Source organism: Chrysochloris asiatica, unplaced genomic scaffold (genome assembly GCF_000296735.1).
Source record: "Chrysochloris asiatica unplaced genomic scaffold, ChrAsi1.0 scaffold00183, whole genome shotgun sequence".
NCBI lineage: Eukaryota > Metazoa > Chordata > Mammalia > Afrosoricida > Chrysochloridae > Chrysochloris > Chrysochloris asiatica.
Window position 1 is genome coordinate 6,767,120 of NW_006408701.1, and position 20,335 is coordinate 6,787,454.

Sequence of the window (20,335 nt, forward strand, 5' to 3'; positions counted from 1 at the left end):
AAAAAGTTCCTGTGCAGCAGATTTGCCCAATGCAATACGTCATCTGATCTCTTGACTGCTGCTTCCGCGAGTGTTGATAGTTGATCCAAGAAGAATGAAGTCCTTGACAACTTCAATCTTTTCTCCATTGATAAGAATGTTGTTTACTAGATAGAAAATATGGTCTTTGTGATAGAAAACAAATGCCAGTGAGCATATGATAGAATTTTGCAATACTTATTAATTGGAAATTCCTTTTTTTTTTTCAACGATGTAAATATCTGGCTATTGCCAGATGGTGGAGTCCTGGTGTAGTGCTGCAGTTGATGCACTGAACTGCAAAGTCAGTTTGAACTGCAATGTTGGTGACTCCAGCTCACCAGCTGCTCCTTGGAAAACCCTATACAGGGTTGCTATGGGTCGGAACCAACTTGATGACACTTAATCAACAATAACAACATTGCCAGATGGAACGCCTAGGAATCAAATAAATTATATCTGTGCAAAGACAGGGTTGAGAAACTTGATATCATCAGCCAAGGCAAGGCCGTGAGCCAACTGTGGAACAAACCACCAATTGTCCATGTTGTTGTTGTTGTTAAGTGCCGTCGAACCAGTTCTGACTCATAGAGACCCTGTATAGGGTTTCCAAGGAGTGGCTGTTGAGCTTGAGCCACTGACCTTGCCGTTCAAATTGACTTTGCAGTACAGTGCATTAACCTGCCGTACCATGTTGAACTCCACAAGAAACAAAGCACAACCTTGAGTACATCCTACCTGAATTTACAGACCTTTTCAAGAATGAATTTGACACATTGAACACTAATGACCAGATGAGTTGTGCAAGGACAAGAAAGCATAAAACAAGAAAGCAAACCATCATGAAAAAGACAGAAAAGACCAATGTGAATGCTAGAATAGACTTGGAAATTTGCTATTGAAGAGAGAGTAAAGAATAGCTAAAAGGACAAAACAATGAAATAAAAGTGCTAAACAGATATTTCAATGGATGACTCAAAATGACAAAGTTAAATACCATAATGAAATGTGCAAAGATATGGGTTTAAGAAGACAAAACTGACGAACATGCTCATCATTTCTCAAGCTGAGGTAAACAAAGAAAAATTTAAGCCTTGAGTTGTAATATTGAAGAATTCCACGACCAAAATATTGAATGGCATAGGAAGCAGCAAACTAACATAGAAGTAATACATTGAGTTATTATGCCAAAAAGAACTGGGTAACATTCAGTCATTTCTGAAGGTAACACATGCTCAAAAACAGATGGACTGAACAAGGCTCCATGAACAGAGTGAATACCAATTGAGATGTTTCAACAAACCAATGCAACACTATAAGTATTCACTTGCCTATGCCATGAAATTTGGAAGACAGTTACTTGGTCAACAGACTGTAAGAGATTCATATTTAAATCAATTTCAAAGAAAAGTGACCCAACAGAATTCAGAAATTATCAATCAATATCATTGATATAACATGCAAGTAAAACTTAGCTTTGGATAATTAAAAATTGGTTGTAGAAGTATAGCAACAGGGAACTACCAGAAATTCAAGTCAAATTCAGAAGAAGATGTGGAATGAAGAATATCATTGCTGATGTCAGATGTATCTTTGTTGAAAGCAGAAAATAACAGAAAGTTGGTTACCTGTATTTTATTGACTATACAAAGGTACTTGACTGTGTCAACCATAATAAATTATGGACAACATTGCAAAGAATGAGAGTTACAGAACACTTAATTGTGATTATGAGGAACCTATACATAGACCAAGAATCAGCAGTTGGAACAAAGAAAAGGGGTATTTCATGGTTTAAATTTAGCAAAGATGTGCATGACAGTTGAACATGCTTACTCAATCTATATGTTCAGTAAATAAGCCAAGCATCAGGATGATATGAAGGAGATTATGGTAACAAGATTGGAGGAAGATTCATTATCAACCTGTGATATGTAGATATTGAAGATCAGAGAGGACAGTCTTCATTATGAATTTCAACTCAGTGTAAGCAAAACAAAAATCCTCACAAAAGATTGAATTTGTCAAGGATTTAATTTTACTTGGATCCACAATCAACTCTCATGGATACAGCAGTCAAGATACTAAAGGAAACATTGCACTGGGCAAATCTGCTGCCAAAGACCTCTTTAAAGTGTTCAAGAGCAAAGATCTCAGTTTGATAACTAAGGTGCTTCTGACCCAAGCCTCATATGCATGTAAAAGTCAGACAATGAGAAAGAAAGACCCTAGAAGAACCATTGCATGTGAATTATGATGTAGGCAAGGTATATTGAAAGTACCGTGGACTGCCAGTTCTAATATATCTGTCTTGGAATAAGTGGTCAAAATGTTTCTTAGATTGTAGGGTGGGGAGACTTTGTCTCTCATACTTTGAACATGTCAGAAAGGACCAGTCCCTGGAGAAGAACATCATTCTTGGTAAAGTGGTCAGTGAAAAGAGTATCTTCAATGAGATAAACTGACACAGTGGCTGCAGCAAACGGTTCAAGAGTTAGTGAGAATGTCACAAACTCAGGCAATATTTTATTCTGTTGTATATAGGATTGCTAAGAGCCAGAACCAACTTTATGGCAACTAAGGAGCCCTGGTATTGTAGTGGATAATGAGCTGGGCTACCAACTGCAAGGTCAGCAGTTTGAATCTACCTCTCGGTCCATGGGAGAAAGATGAGGCTTTTTGCTTTCATAATCCTCAGAAGCACTATACAAGGGTACTCAGAGTTGCAACTGACACGACAGCACAGCACCACTACCACCACCACCACCAACAGTAGTTTTCCTACATATTCTCTGGGATTTTCTACATATAAGATCATGTCATTAGCAGACATAGTTGGGGAGCACGGTGGCTCTATACAATGAGCACTGGACTACAAACAACAGGGCTGGCTGTTAAAGTCACTCCTTGGGAGAAAGATGATGCTTTTTGCTGCTGCCAAGATTTACAGGCTCGGAAACCCTATTCAGGGTCACTATGAGTCAGAACTGACTTGATGGCACAACAACTTCTTCTTTGTTGAAGTGGATGCCTTTGATTTCTTTTCTTGCCTAATTGCTCTGGCTGAAACTTTTAGGGTAATGTGGACAGACAGCAGTGTGAAAGTGATTTTCTTTATCTTTTTCTTGATTTCAGGGAATGCTTTTATTCTTTTTACATTGAATATAATGCCAGCTGTGGGTTTTCATAAATGTCCATTATCATGTTGGGGGATTTCCTTATATTTCTTGTTTGCTGATTTTTTTTTTTTCCCAATCATGAAAGGGTGTTAGATTTTGTCAAATAATGTTTTTGTATCGGTTGAGATGATTATATAATTGTTTTCCTTTATTCTATTCCTATTTGAAGTCAGAGCACTATAACAAACTGAAACTGAAAAGTGCAGATGACTTCTTGAACATAAAATGAAGGTCTGGATCTCATAAGGGTCACTTATTTGGCTTCTTTGCAGATGGAATTTCTTAGGGAAATAAAGGGTCTATAAGGTCTGAGCAAATGACCATATTGAAGTCAAGAAGGTTATAGGCATTTGTGAACTTTGCACTTAAAATAGCAGTCTGGTGGTGCTCAGTCAGTCATTCTAGATCAAAGGAACTGTTCTTGGTCACATGGCCTACTTTTAGGGCAGGGTCACTTTCCGAAGCGCTCATCACACTTTTGCTTCTGAGACCTTCATTTTTCTTATCCACAACAAGCTAAATTCCGCCTGCATTTATTTGCTCATGTGCATATATGTGCATGTGTGTATATATGTCTATATGAATATGCTTGTATGTAGAGAGTGGTTGGATGATGTGAGGGTGCTGGTATACAGGAAACAAAGAGGGAGAGTATATCTATTAGAAAAATTATTCTTTTAATTTTAGAAAATGCCAAAAACTTATCAGTCTACTTTCTCTGAGTCTATAATTACCCACCTTCAGTGCTTGACTCTAGTTTTGCTCCCTTCTGCCCCTCTGGTAGGGTCTTACTGTCACTTTTCCCTTTGTGTACCATCTAGAGTCTTTAGTCAGATTTAAATATATCCCAAATTAGAGGCCAAAAGGCTAACCAAAAGCACATCCCAAAAATACCTAAGCAGTTGATGAAATCATAGTCTCATAAAAGGTGACAAGCTTTTCCCTAAAGCCAGATGGAAGCAGAGAGGGCCCCTCACTGCTATAGCTCCCACAGCCCAAGAGCAGACAGAGATGCTGCATCAACACCTTGCTTGTCTGGATGCTGATGGAATCAGGCATGTGCCTGCCTGGAGCCATGTGCGTGCATACATAAATAATTGAGAATGATTAGTTTTTCAAAGCTAATGTTCAGGTCAATGTTAAGTAGTGTATTATGATATTAAAACTTTCTTAGTTTTATCAAAACACTCCTGGTTCTGATGACTGAGTGGAATGACTTCAATGCAAAGCAAATCGTTTGCCATGAAGTAAACTCTGACTTATGATAACCCTATGTATGTCCAAATAGAACTGTGCTTTATAGAGATTTCAGTGGCTGAATTTTTCCCCCCAATGACTTTTTGAAGTAAGTCACCAGATCTTTCCTGCAAGGCAAGTTTGGATGGACTCTTACCTCTAACCTTTTTGCTGTTAACCAAGCACTTTAACCATTTGTATAACACAGGGACTCCAATGATCTATGTTGTTGGTGTTAAGTGCCATAGAGTCAGTTCTGACCCATAGCGACCCTGTATAGGAGCAGCTGGTGAGCTTGAACTGCCGACCTTGCAGTTCAAATGGCTTTGCAGTCTGGCACATTAACCCACAGCGCCACACCAGGACTCCCCAAACAAATAATTACTTACAAGTTCCTTTTGCAAAACATTTTGTCAAGTGTTCCCAATAGATCTGGTGCTGACTCACTGATTTTTCTTTACATATGCTTTCTTTCTTTTCAGTAATTTTTTTTTTAAAACAAGGAATAGGAGTTGTTGTTCTTGTTCCTAGGTTATGTGTGTGTGTGTTTATATATATATATTCACTATTACTTCTATCCTCTTTAACCCTAGCATACCTCCCTGTGTCTTCACCTGTCTTCATCGTTCTTCTGACAGCCTCCCTCTTGTATATTGCTCTCTTTCTTATTGTATATCGCCCTCTCTATCACCTGAGTTAACATGAATCTACCCTCTAGGCAGTGAATTACTCTTCCTTCTCTCCCACCCTTGGTAACCATCAAAGTATTTTTCTTTTACTATGAAAACTTTTTTTTTAAAATCTCACACAATATATATATATGTTATCTCACTCTCTCTCTCTCACTCTCTCTCTCTATCTATCTATCTATCTATCTATATATATATATATATATAATTTTTTGTTGTGAACTGAGTGATAGTGTGCATGGGAGAATTTTGGCTTTACACCATTGTTTCACTGAAATGATTGCAATCACCTCCGTGTATCGTCATTCAACAGTATTTGCTTTCATTCCCTGTTTGTTTTTTCCCTTTGGATATACGCAAAAACACTCAGGAATATACATTCTGCAAGCCTGTCTCCTGGTTGCCAGCACTTAGTCCCACTCTTTCCATAAGTCTAGAGTCCTCAGCTGCTGCCTCTCTCCATGTCATCAACTCTGCCTCCATCTCTGGTGTTGCTGCTTCTTTGGATAGGGTCCTGCATTCCGCTTGTACTCTTCTCCCTTGATGGTCCTAGTCTGTTTCTGGACTGTAAGATTAACTACTCCCCCATTTTTGTTACAATACTTCTATCTTTACATCTGTAACCATTGCAATTAGTCATGATAACAATATTCATTATTGAATCATAAGAACTTATCCCCATCTCTTCTCACCAGACCCGTTTAGACAAGAAGAAAACTTTTCAGTGGGGACTCTATCTTCCCCTGCACACTCTTAAAATCCCTCTTGAAAACTTGTAAGCAAGTTACCTTTTGCCTTTATCACCCCCTCCTTTTTGGTAGCCAATGTCTAAGTTGCCCGTCCCTATCATATCCTTTTGTGATTGACTAATTTCACTCAGGTTCATCCATGTAATGTGGTGTTTCACAAATTTATAGTTATTCTTCAATGTTTCATAGTATTTCACTGTGTATGTGCCAAAGCTTATCCACTCTTCCACTGATGGGCACTCAGGTTTTTTGTTATTGAGAACTTTGCAGCAATGAACATCTATATGCATGTATCTACTTGTGTCCTGGCCCTTATTTCTTGTGAGTATATACCAAGTAGACGGATTGCTTGGTCATTAGGTATTTCCATTTCTAACTTTCTGAGGAAGTACCATACCATTGTCCAGATTGATTGAACCATTTTACAGTTCCACCAGCAATGTAGGAAGGTCACAGTCTTTCCACACCCTCCCTAGTATTTATTGTTTTATGCTTTTTTGAACTTTGCTATCAATGCTGGGATGAGATGATATTTCACTGTTGATTTGATTTGCATCTCTATCTTTGCTAATGATCATGAATATTTGTTTATCTATTTGTTGACTGCAGGAACGTCTTCCATGGCATAGTGTCTGTTCATGTCCTGTGACCGTTTTTGAATTTGGGTAATTTGTATTTTTGTCATGGAGATGTTGTAGCTGTCTATCAATTTTAGAAATTAGTACTTTGTCTGAAATATGTCATCACAATTTTTTTCCCTACTCTGTGGTGTCCCTTATTACTATTTTGGCAAAATCTTTTGATGCATATAAGTGGCTAATTTTTAGGAGGGCCTAGTCATCTTTTTGTTCTTCTACTGTTTATGTAGTTTTGGAATTGTTTGTGTATTTATGCCATGTATTAAAGCAACTAGATCTGTCCTTGTTTTTGCATTGATCATCTTCATAGTTCTCGGTCTTATATTTAGGTCTTTAATCCATGTTGAGTTTGTTTTTTATATAGTATGAGACATAGGTCTTGTTTGATTCTTCTACAAATAGACATTTAGCAACATCATTTAATGTGCTTTGGTTCTTTTCAAAGCTTTATTGCTTTTATAATAGCCACAATTAAAAACTTTTTGAGAAGCAGAGGCAGTGACCCAGCACTAGAAGCCATGAAGCTGCGCATCTGGAGGGAGAGGTGTGACCGATTTTTCATCTTTCACTTTGCATTTTTCACATATCTTTCCTCTTCACTCTAATTGCGCCCTCACTGCCCAACCCAGATGCCTTCAGGCACAGGCGAGTGGGAGCATACCCACAAAAGGGTCCAGCATGGCACCCACAGTTTTCCCACAGCACAGAGAGGAAACCCATAGGCTGCTTCTTATGATGTCTGACTCTGGGACCCAGGCCCAAAGTTGATCTGGGAGGTACCCTTTATCCTCCCAGCACAGCAAAGGCCACTGGACAGTCAATCACAATTTTATTTTGTTTTTGATTGGTGGTTTCTGTCTTTGGTCCTTTTGGTTTCACTCTTTTCCCAGGGGTTGCAACTTTCTCCCACTTGGTGGTGGTGGTGGTTATATGCCGTAGAGTTGGTTCCAACTCACAGCGACCCTGTACAGCGTTTCCGAGGCTGTAAATATTTACAGGAGCAGAATGCCTCATCTTTCTTCTGCTGAATAGCTGGTAGTTTTGAACTGCTGACATTGTGGTTTACAGCCCAATTCATAACCACTAAATAGACAACAACTGTGCTCATATATCCAAGCTACAAGCATACCCTGTAATACCTCACCATCTGGACAAGAGCCAAAACCAGCTGCTAGGCATTACATGTGAAAAGGGAAGCCTATCTTCAGATCATATCCACCATGAGATGCTCAGTAAGCTTAACAACAAAGCAACATACATCCATTTAAACCTTATAAACCCACATAACTACAGAAAATGTCCAAGAAAACACAGTTAAAGATCTCAAAACATGTCCAAAACCAGAAATGAGTGACTGAAATGAATGAGCTGGACACAGACAAAGGCTCTTCAGAAGAGGAAGAGCATGTTTTGGATTTACCTGAGAAGGAATTCAGAAGAATAATATGGAAACAAATTCAAATGCTCCAAAAAGAGATGGAGGAAAACAAGGAAGAAGTCAGAAAAGTACTATAAGAGCAATCAAACAAGATAGATACCACTTTGGAAACAATTCAAAACATGCAAAAAGAGGTCCAGATGATTAATAATAAAATATCAGAAATGGACAATACACTGAAGGTGGAAAGGAGCAGAATTGAAGAGATGGAAGCCAGAACCAGTGAGCTAGAAGACAAACCACTCAATACTGCTAATATAGAAGAGCAAGCACAAAAAAGGATAAAAAAAAAATCTGAAGTGAGTCTAAGATTCATGCTGGATAACGTGAAGAGGAACAACTTAAGAATCACTGACATTCTGGAACAGGAAGAATTAGAGAAGTCCACAGAGGAGATAAAAAAAATCATTTGCAACGACACAGCAGACAAGGAACTCAATTCTAAAATATATAAGAAACTACAACACCTCTACAAGAAAAAGACAAATAAGCCAATTAAAAAATGGGCACAGAACATGAACAGACACTTCACCAAGGAAGAGATGCAGGCAACCAACAAACATATGAAGAAATGTTCACGATCACTAGCCATTAGAGAGATGCAAATCAAAACAACAATGAGATATCATCTCACACCAACAATAACAGCAAAGATAAAAAAAGTAGAGGACAATAAATGTTGGCGCGGATGTGGAGAGACTAGGAGCCTCCTACATTGCTGGTGGAATTGCAAAATGGTCCAACCACTCTGGAAAGCAATATGGTGCTTCCTCAGAAGGTTTGAAATGGAGATACCTTATGATCCAGCAATTTCTCTACTTGGTATTTATCCATAAGAAATAGGGTGCATAACATGAGTAGATATATGCACATCAATGTTCATAGCAGCACTATTTACAGTAGCAAAAAGATGGAGACAACCTAAGTGCCCATCAATGGAAGAATGGATAAACAAATTTTGGAACATACACACAGTGGAATATTATGCTACCCTAAGAATATTGAATAAGCAGCAAGCCACCGCATAACATGGATGAATCTTGAGGACATTATGCTGAGTGAAATCAGTAAGTCACAAAAGGAGAAATACTGCATAGGATGATTATTATAAAAGATTAAGAAAAAGCACCCACACTAAAAGGGGAATTTTTTTTAAACTTTTTATTTATTTATTTTTTGTTGCTTACTGGGGTGTGTAAAACAGACACTTGAAGGGGGAGAGAGAGGAATAGCCATAAATATCACCAGAGAAAGCTTGTAAGTCTCTCTTCAGCCTATAACTGATTGGAGTACCTAAAATGGGGCTAGAACTTGCCCAGTGAAGGAGGCTCCCTGCAGAGCCTTTGCATTGCATAAGTCCATAGGTGGCATCCTGATCCCCATCCAGAATCTTCTGAGGTGAGACATTTCCACTTGAAAGGACAAGCAGACCAGTCTGGAACAGCTAGAAGTGCAGAAGATACTCCTTGAAAGAAAGACCAGCAGGAAAAATCAAAAACAAGAACAGCAGTCCAATTGACTACTACAAGAACAAGCAAGTTGTTCCCCAAGGAGCCATCAAGGCAAGTGGTCAGGTCCCCTCAAGGCAAACTCCCTCCCAAGACCGAAACTCAAATGGAATACACTAGCAGGCATATGGTCCTGCTGCTGACCACATTGGTCACCGATAAGGATAAGCAGGGGAAAAACAGCAATGAAGTTGTGAACTAAGTCTGACCACATTCAATAGACTCCTGTTAACCTGGATGGACTAGACCTGGGGACTCCTGGGCCCAGGGGTAGGGACATGGCCCCAGAGGACTAGAACGAAGTATGAAGCATCCAGCTGATATGAAGTGAGGGGAGATGCCCAAGAAAACCCACACTTGAAGATAGTACCCATTTGATCTGGCAATGGCTGGATTATCAGAACATGACTAGAGGAAGAAAGAATAGGAAAAAAAAAAAAAAAAAGAGTAACCCACTACAAGTGGATGAACTTGATCTATGCTTGTGGATGCAGTATGACAAAGGAGCAGACAAATCTTTACAGTGAGGATCATTCCCATTCCCTTGGTACACAGGGTCAACAGGAATAGGGAACTTAGTCATTGGCTACCCAAAATGGGGGGACTACAAAGGCAAAAAGTGCCTGGCTTACAAGCTTTCCATAGGGAACCTAGCTCCAGAGGATACAGGGAAAGGTAGAATCGCCACTGAATTGTTTCCAATCTATCGGGATGGGGTTGATAAAAGGTGAAGGGGATAGGACTCCTGTGGTTCAATAGGGAATGATTGATATGAGGTCTGACAGTGAGTGTTGGAAAGGTAAATGCAAATGTTTGGTAACAAAAGTAGGGGAGTGCCTGTTTTTGCAATCCAAGAGCAGAGATCCCTGGAACAATCAAGGGAGAAAAGCGAAGTACAAGACCCTGTTGGGGAGGAAGTGACACTAGGGTAGGAGGCAGAGAAGATGAGCGGCTTGGGACTCTGGACTCAGGGAGAGAGGGGGTCTGTGTGCTGGTGGCCAAGGAGGCAGGCGTGTGGGATGTACCCTTTGATTGTTTGATGATGCATACAGGGAATTGTGATGATTGCAGTGAAACAAAATATGATAGGATGAATGTAAAGATAATGTTCACCCATGTAAACTATAAAGATATCAGTTTGAAAAAAAAATCCAAAACTTTTTTAATTAAAAAAAAAATCATAAGTAACTTGAAAACTTCTCCTGTCCAAGATGTAAGTGGATGGAGGTGCATTATGGGGCAGCTAATAATGTTCCTATTCCTAATTTAAGCAGGCATGAAATTCAGACTTTTGAGGCTTTTTGCTCCCATAAAGATTTACAGCCTTGGAAATGCTATATATGGTCACTATGTGTCAAAACCAACTCCAAGGAACATAACTATTACCACCACCTCCCAGCAACAGCACAATATACATTATTTTCTAGCTCACATGTGATATTCTCCAGAATAGACCACCACCAGCACCCAACTGACATCAATAATTTGTTTAAATTAATGCATCAATGAACTGTTTCCTACTTGACCTACTGCTAGAAAATTAGGAGAATGAATTGCTAAGTGAAGAAAGCCTTTTATATTATACCTGAGAATCTGAGCCTCAACATGCCCTGGGATTTTTCCAAACTTCCTTTTCTCTTTTGAGTGCCCATACTAATTCTTTCTCAACTCTTTTGTTTGTTTATTTATTTTAGGTTTAATTCCATTTATTTATTTGTCTTATCATTATTTTTAAAACTTTTTATTGTGAATTGAGTGATAGTTTACATGGGAGAACATCAGTTTTGCACTCATCCTATTGTATTTTGTTTCATTGCAATGATTACAATCCTCTCAATCCTCCATGCATCATCACCATTCAACAGTATTTGCTTCTATTCCCTCTGTTTTTTGATTGTTTGTTTTGTTTTTACACTAAAACACTCAGGAATATATAATCATTTAAACTACCCAAGGGCATATTCTGTAAGTCTGCTTCCTGGCCGTAAGCACACATCTTTTCTCTTTCCATGAGTCTAGAGTCCTCAGCTGCTCCCTCTCTCCATGTCTTCATATCTGCTTCCATCTCTGATGTCGCTGCTTTTCTGGATAGGGTCTCAAATTTCACTCATGCTCTTCTCCCTTGATGGTCCTAGGGTCCTCTGTTCCTGAATTGTAAGAATAACTACTCACCCTTATTTTAGTCGACCATTTTTGTTACAAAACTAATTTTACAGTTGTGACAGTCGCAATTAGTTATGATAACAATTACTCACAATTGAATCATAAGAATCTTATCCCCATCTTTTTTCATCAGACTTGTCTAGAAAAGATGAAATATTCAGTGGGGATTCCACCTTCCCCTACACACTCTGAAACTAAACTCTCTCTTGAAAACTTGTAAGCCAGTCACTTGCTGCCTTTATAGGCCCCATTTTAGGTAGCCAATGTCTAAGTTGCCCATCCCTATCAACCTTGTGTACAGAGGGGATAGGATTGATCTTTGATGTGAAGATTCTTTCCCTCTCAGTTGGTATTTTGAACTTCTACATCCATAAGTATAGGTCAAATTCATAAAACTGTAGCAGTTTACACTTGTTTTCTTTATCTAACTTTTTAAAATCTTCTAGTTGAGTTGTGATCATCAAGCCATCAAAGTTAGGTCAAATGGGTACTAGTCGCAAGTTTGGGTGTTCTTGTGCATCTCCCCTCACTTCATATTCATATCAGCTTTACCCCTCCATGGCTATGTCCTTGTCCATGGCCTCATGAGTCCCCAGGTCTCACCATACTTCGGTCCAGCTAGCCCTTCCTCTTCTCTCTCTCATCTCCAGGTCAACTGGAGTCTATGGAATGTGGTCGAACTTAGTCCATGTCTTCATTGCTGCCTTTCCCCCTCTTCCACTCACCAGTAGACCAACGTGGTCACCAGAAAATTTACATGCCTGTTCATGTGTTCCCTTTGAGTTTCAGTGTTGGTGGAGGGTCTGTCTTGAAGGGATGTGATTTCTTGCCTTAATGACTCTCTGGTGAATAACTTGCATATCCTTGTTGTAGCCAATCAGACTGCTGTTTTTGTTTTTTATTTAATTTTCTCTCAACTCTTCATGTGTAACTATTGAAGCTGTACAGTTTCTACTTGAAAGTCCTCCAGTAGTTCAAAATGACCCGTCAAGTCTTCTCATCTCCAAGATCAGTCTTGACAACTTAGAAGTACAACAAAGTCAGAGCCCGGTACATTCCAGATTCCAAGCACTGCTTCCTTGTCAAAGTACTCACTGACTGATTTTCCCTAAGGTCCTGACCCTATCTGAATCTGGAGAACATTATACTGCCAACTCTGGTCCTTTCTTCTGGGGTACAGGGGGTGTCTGGTGTGTTGCCTTCTGAAAACTTACAAGAATCTTGTCTTTAATGTACCATCCCCAGGAATGTTTAATATTTTGAACTACAGCAAAAGCTTTCAAAGTGTCTTCCTACTGAGGACCCTCCAAGGCTGAACAAGATAGAAAGTTTCAGGTCTCATAGTGTTTACTGTCTAAGAAAGAAGATGGTCATTAAGTAAATGTGTTTACTTCATGAATTGGGTAATTAATTGCTTTCTCCTCTGATGTACTGCAAGCTTCATGAGAACTGGGTCAATGTATGTTAATTTCTCTGCTGAACCCAAGTGCCTAGCACAGTGCATGCCTCATAGTAGATGCTTAATAAAAATGTGTTAAGTGAATGAATATATGGGACAATAAATTAATTATACAAATTCTTACATGACTAATTGCAAAACTTTCTTAAGTGCTTTGGATGAAACATCAGGGTGCAATGTGAACTTGTTAAGAGAGACATAGCCCAGATTGAGTGGTGAGGGGCTCATCCAAGACTGCCTTAAAGCATACATGGGCATTAGCAAGGGCAAGAGATTTCAATCCACATACCCTTGAAACCTGGATCAGATCGAAGGAAGAGCAGATACTAGTAGGATGGTTAATGGTGAGTACAGTAGCAGCATTTGTTATTGCTGTGTACCCTCGAGTTGATTGTAACTCATGATGACACTACAGGACAGAGAAAGTTGTGACAGTCTGCTTCCATAAAAATTACAGCCTTGCAGAACATTTGGGGTAGTCCTACACTGTCTTGTAGGGTTGCTATGAGTCAAACATGAATGAAAAGCAATGAGTTAACCATGAATCAGAGCAGATTACCAGGCCTTTTCTCCCACAGAGGGGCTGGTGGATTTGAACTGCTAACCTTTTTGGTAGCAGCAGAGCACTTAGTCACTGTGCTACCAAAGCTTCTTCAAAGCAGTATTATATATGCAATTACCATACAACGCATTAGACATCGATGCCCAGAAACTCTTGAGGACTAACTAGCTGTTGCACCACTCCAATAATAAGCATTAGTGTAAAAAAGCTTCTTGTGTTGTTAGGTGCCATCCAGTCATTGACCATATGCACAACCAAACAAAACACTGGCCAGTTCTACACCATTCTCACAATCACAGCTAAATTTGAGCCCATTGTTGTGTAGCCACCATGTTAATTTATCTCAGGTGTATGGTCTGCTTTTCCTGTTTTCCATGATTTCCTTCTCCAAGGACTGGTCCTTCCTGACAACACATCCAAAGTACCAGAGACTAAGTCTCACCATCCTCCATTCTAAGGCACATTCTGACTGTACTTCCCAGGCAATTATTTGTTTCTCTAGCAGTCCATGGTACTTGTAATATTCTTTGCCAACACAATAATTCAAAAGCATTTTAATGGTCTTTCTTATTCATTGTCCAACTTTCAAATGTATATGAGGTGATTGAAAATACCATGTTTTGGGTGATTCTCACTTTAGAGGATTTTTTTTTTTTTGCAACAGATTCGCCTAATGCACTATGTTCTTTGATTTCTTGATTGCTGCTTCCATGAGCACTGATTGTGGACTTTTTGACATCTTCAATCTTTACTCCAAAGGGCTCAGTTTGCAAGCTAGCCTCCTGCCCATAAGCATACTACTTTTCTCAGTCCATGGACACTGCTGCTCTGTCTGTCTATGGCATCTCCTCTGCCACCATCTCTGCTGTCGCTGCTTTTCTGATATTTTCTTCATTTCCTGTCTTTTTAATGACCTTTTGCTTTCTTCTTGTCTGATGTTCTTGATGTCATCCCACAACTCCTCTGGTCTTTTGTCATCAATGTATAATGAACCAAATATGTTCTTGAGCTGGTCTCTAAATTCGGAAGAGCTATACTCAATGTCATATTTTGTCTCTCATTGTTGTTGTTAAGTGTCATTGAGTAGGTTCTGAATCAGAGCGACCCTGTACAGGGTTTTCTAAGTGGTTTTGAACTGCCGACCTTGTAGTTCGCAGTCCAGTGCTGATCTTGTTTTTATTTTCTCCAGTTTCAGCATGCACATGCATGTGAGCAATTGATGGCCTGTTGAACAGTTGGCTCCTGGCCTTGTTCTGGCTGATGATATTAACTTTTTCTTTTGTGTTTTCTCACAGAACTCAATTAGTTTGATTCCTGTGTAAGCCATTGGGTGAGATCCATGTGTGTAGTAGTGCTTTATGCTGTTGAAAAAAATTATTTGCAATGAATAAGTCACTGGTCTTGCAAAATTCTATCAATTTCAGACTGGAGAAATTGGTAGAATTCTTAAATTTTTTCATCATTGGCTTTATTGTTTGGTACTTAAATTTGAATAATAGTGGTATTGGCTAGTCTTCCTTGTGGGCATATGGATATTATCCTATCGCGGACAGCATTGTACTTCAAGAAAGATCGTGTACTGCTCTTTTGGAAGACAAATGCAATGCCAGTCCTCTTGCTGTTCCCATCATCATAAACCATATAATTGTCTGATTCAAAATGGCCAATACCAGTCCATTTCTGCTCACTAATTTGTAGGATATGGATCTTTATGTGTTCCATTTCATTTTTGTTGACTTCCAATATTCCTAGATTCATATTTTGTACATTTCAAATTCTAATTACTTATTGATTTTTACAGTTGTTTCTTCTCATTTTGAATTGTGCTCCACCAGCAAATGACAGTCCTTAAAATTTTGCTTCATCCACGTCATGACGGTCAACTCAACTCCGAGGAGGCAGCTCTTCCCCAGTTGTATTTTGAGTGCCTTCTAACCTGAGGGGCTCATCTCTAGACACTATATCTGACAATGTTTTGCTCTTATTCATTAGTGGCTAAATGATGTGGCACTGTAGAATATCACTGGACTTCTAACCACAAGGTCAGCAGTCCAAATCCACCAGCCATTCCTTGGAAACCCATACAGGGTCACTCACTATAAGTCTGAACTGACTGGAGCATACTTAACAATAAATACAACAAACCTATCTGTCTTAGTGTGTATACTCTGTTGAAACCTGTCCTCCATGGGTTACTTTGCTGATACCAGTGGTATATCTTCCAACATCATAGTAACATAAAGTATGTCAAGCTTCTTGTTGTTTAGTGCCTTTGAGTCAGTTCCCATGCATGGAGACCTTGTCGTTGTTGTTGTTGTTATGTGCCGTGGAGTCGGTTCCGACTCATAGCGACCCTGTACAGGGGTTCTGAGGCTGTAAATCTTTACGGGAACAGAAAGCCTCATCTTTCTCCCGTGGAACAGCTGGTAGTTTCGAACTGCTGACCCTGAGGCTCGCAGCCCGATTCATAACCACTACGCTACCAGAGCTCCCCTGGAGACCCTGTTCATGGCTTTAAATCTTTGCAGGATCAGAAAGTCTTATCTGTCTACCACAGAGCAGCTAGTAGGCTCAAACTGCCAACTTTGTGGTTTGCAGTCCAGTGCTTATCTTATGGAGTCACCTTTCTGATTAGCTTACACCTGATTATTTATACCTTTTCCATTTTTACTATCAGTATCCATTTTCATTCCTGAAATTTTCTTTTCCCATCTGCTTTCGTACTTTTCCCACAATCACCTATCCATTGTTGTTGTTGTAAGTGTTGAGTTGCGTCAGTTATGACTCATAGCAACCCTATATAGGATTTCCAAGGAACAGTTGGTTGGTTTGAACTTCTGACCTTGTGGTTAGCAATCCAGTGCTGATCCAACAGCACCACACCAGGAGCCCATCATCTAGCAATGGAGGGTTTAAAATGACACACTTATTGTTAGTGAGAGAAATTATAGGATTTTCTACATGTGGCTGGATTCTAGATGATTGGATAAATAGGATGTTACTATGTTTTATCCCAAAATGTGTTGATGTGTTTTCCTACTTTTCAATCCCTAGAAAAAACCTTGAGCAGTATTGAGTATTATGAGTTCTATTTTGTTGTTCTTGTTCGTTCCCATTCTTACTATTTGTTGTTGTTAGGTGCCATCGAGTCAGCACCAACCCATAGCGACCTTATGCACAGCAGAACGAAACAGCCTGATCCTGGGCCAACCTCACTATTGTTGCCATGCTTGAGTCCATCGATGCTGCCACTTGGCCAATACATCTCGTTGGAGGTCTTCCTCTTTTCCTCTGACCTTCCATCTTACCAAACATGATATCCTTCCAGCAATTGCTCACTCCTGACAATATGTCCAAAGTATGAGAGACGAAGTTTGGTCATCTTGGCCTCTAATGAGCACTCTGGCTGCACTTCTTCCAAAATGGATGTATTGGTTCTTTTGGCAGCCCATGGCACTTTCAATATGCTCCTCCAACGCCATAACTCAAAGGCATCAATTCTTCTACGGACTTCCATAAAATTCACAAATTGTGTAGATTGATGTCAAAGGAAATGTACAGTAACTTTGGAGCACAATTTCCATGTGAAGTACACCCTTAATGTACAATACAAATAAATCTTTTGGTAATTGTTAAGAAATAGAAATGGAGACATAAATACTGTTTTCCCTTTAAGAAGTCCTGGTGTGGTGCTGTGGGATAAAGCTCTGGACCGCAATGTCAGTTTGAACTACAAGATCGGCAGTTCAAACTCACCAGCTGTTCCTTGGAAACCCTATACAAGGTTGCTATGAGTTGGATCAGACTTGATAACACTAACAACAGCAACCATTAACATCCATTCTGCGATTTTGTTTGCTGAGAATGTTGTAAAGAGATCTTAGCCTCTGTCACTGACATTCCTGGAAATGTCTAGTGCCTGTCTTCACTTCTTCATAACATCTATATTTTGTCCTCTCTTTTCCCCAGATGTATGTATGTATATTCTTGTTGTTAAGTGCTGTTGAGTTGGCTCCAATTTATAGTGATTCTGTGTATGGTTTTTGAGGAGCAGCTAGTGGGTTTGAATCACAGACCTTGCAGTTAGCAACCCAGTGCTTATCTTACACCAGGACTCATAAGTCTAAGCATATGTATGTGTACATATGGGTTTTGGATTGCAAAAGTTGTTTGTACTCAACTAGTAACCAAAGGAGTCCTGATGTGGCACTGTGGCACCAGCTGACCCTTGGAAACCCTATGCAGAGTTGCTATGAGTGGGAACCAACTTGACAACACTTAACAACAACAACAAACCTAAAAGCTGGCAGTTTGAACCCAGTCAGCTTAGCTGTGGAAGAAAAACCTGGTGATTTACTTCTGTAAATGATGTTAACCAAAAAAATCCCTTTAACTGTATAACACATGGGGTTGTCATAAGTCAGAAGTGACTCTAATGCAACAGGTTTGACATCTTGGATATTTATATGAGAGATAAGAAAGACATTAGGAACACATTTGAAAGTAAACAGGCTGGGAATTATACATTACTTTCATGAATGATCATAAAATGAGTTGTCCAACTTATGGCTAAGGAACACATATTGTGTAGATGCTAATCTAACTTTACCTAATAGAATGTTTTGTTTTGTATTATGAAAAAAGGAAGGAAATTGAATTTGCACATTGAGTCTTTTAAATTGTGTCAAAGGTTCCTGTCATTTAAAGGAGATGCCTTTTTTGGGGTGGGGGAGGTGGGTAGATGTTTCAGGTAAAGAGCTGACTGGCTGAACTATGTTTGTATAGTAGTAGTTGTTGTTGTTAAGTGCTATGGAGTAGGTTCCGACTCATAGCACCTCTGAAAACTGGAACCTGTGTAAGATGGAAACCTTTCAGAGAAGGAAAAAGCAACTATTTCCCACTAAAATGAGCAACAGAAAAGTGATATGTTTATACCCTGGCAAAGGCAGAAAACTTAAGAGATGGACGGATTTCAGGTTCTCACAGGTTTCACCAGATAAAGTAACTTACAGCTCTAACATTCTCTGAATTTAATCTAGAATATTAAATATGGCTTTTGCCAGCATAAACTTGGAATGTTGAGTGTCAACGAAGGGCCTGTGAAAAGAAGGCCAGGGAGACTGACTGGGAATAATGTGTGTATTTTCACATTCCACGCTGAGAATTGATCACATTTCCCAGAAAGGAACAGATCTCCATCAGGCAGAGTCCCATTAAAGTCCAATTTAAGTACATCCCCTTTATTAAATATGTAGAGGGTTTTTGTGCCCCCCACCCACCCAGTGAACAAAGTATGCATACAATCTCCTGGTGGGAAAGAGATTTTAGAGCCCCTTTCTTGTCTGAGTACTTAATCAGCACCATAGCCACCTGAACATTTCTTACCAATAGAAAGAATACTTGATCAACCCTTTCTTTTCTCTAAAATCCAATGCCCAGTGATTTACTTTTTGCATTTAAATGGCATTTGATGTTTTACCAAACATGAAAGGTCAGAATTAATCAGAAGCCCTGAAATAAGGGCTACTGCTTGAACAGATTTTGATTTTCCCTTTATATAATGCTAGTGGTCCTCACCTAGGAGCGACTTTCACATGCTTTCATCGTGATTTTTCTCTTGCTGGTTTCTGAATTCGCTCACTTTTTAAAAAAATTGTTAAAGCCAACCCTAGTTAAAATTGGAGTATTACATCAAATTCAAATGCAACTCTTTATTTAAACTTCAGAGTGTGTTTATTCTGAACTTGATCATTGATGAATAAAATATAGGTTAAAAATGTTTTTGCTGCATACTAATTTTAAGTAACTTTCCTTGTTCTCCACTTTCTCTGATGTTAAATAACTTTCCATCTCCTCCACTTTCCCTTGATTTAGTTTCCTGATTATTATACCTTGGGGCTACTTGTCTCTTTATTCTTGGCTCTGTCTGGCTCTACCTCTGTTTTCTCTTCTTTTAGCCCCCCAAAGCATCCTTGAGTCGCAAGCAAAAGGGGAGCAATGCACAGACGTGACCTGATGAACCTCTGACCTTTTGGCTCTTGATTTATATGTTGAAAAAAAAATGTTCTGGATTTGTAAGAAAGCAAATCTGGAAATGCTGTTGAGGATAGTCTTTGGCACCAGCTTGCACTTCTAAGGCGGAGTTTGTGATGACTTCACCCGCTGAGAATGTGGCTCTTATGATAGCGCTCACACATGCCTTAGGTCGCTAGAAGGAAACGTCCTCTGATACTCAATACACAATACAAAGCTTTCTCTAGCCTCCCATCTCCAGACATTTCTTGATAGACACAGTGTTTATGAAAATGGGCTTCAAGTAGAAGGACTCAGTAGCCAGATTGTTGGAAGGAAAAAGACAACTAGTATGTGTGTGATGTTTTAAAAAAATTGATGTTAGGAACATGCATTAGAACACTGGACAGCTGCATCGAGGCACATACAGTTAGTTGTGCCTTAAACTCTGTAGTGCTAATCAGAGTGTGTGAAGGTCAATGTGCCAGTTGTTCTACAGTATGCCAAGTAATTCTGGCTGTCTGGATAACTTACTTTCCCATGTGCATTTCTGGTTTTCTAAATTGCATTTGGAGTCCCAGTGTGGCATTGTGGGATAAAGCACTAGATCGCAAGGTTGGTTTGAACCACAAGGTCGGTGGTTCAAACTCATCAGCCACTCCTTGGAAACCCTATGCAGGGTCG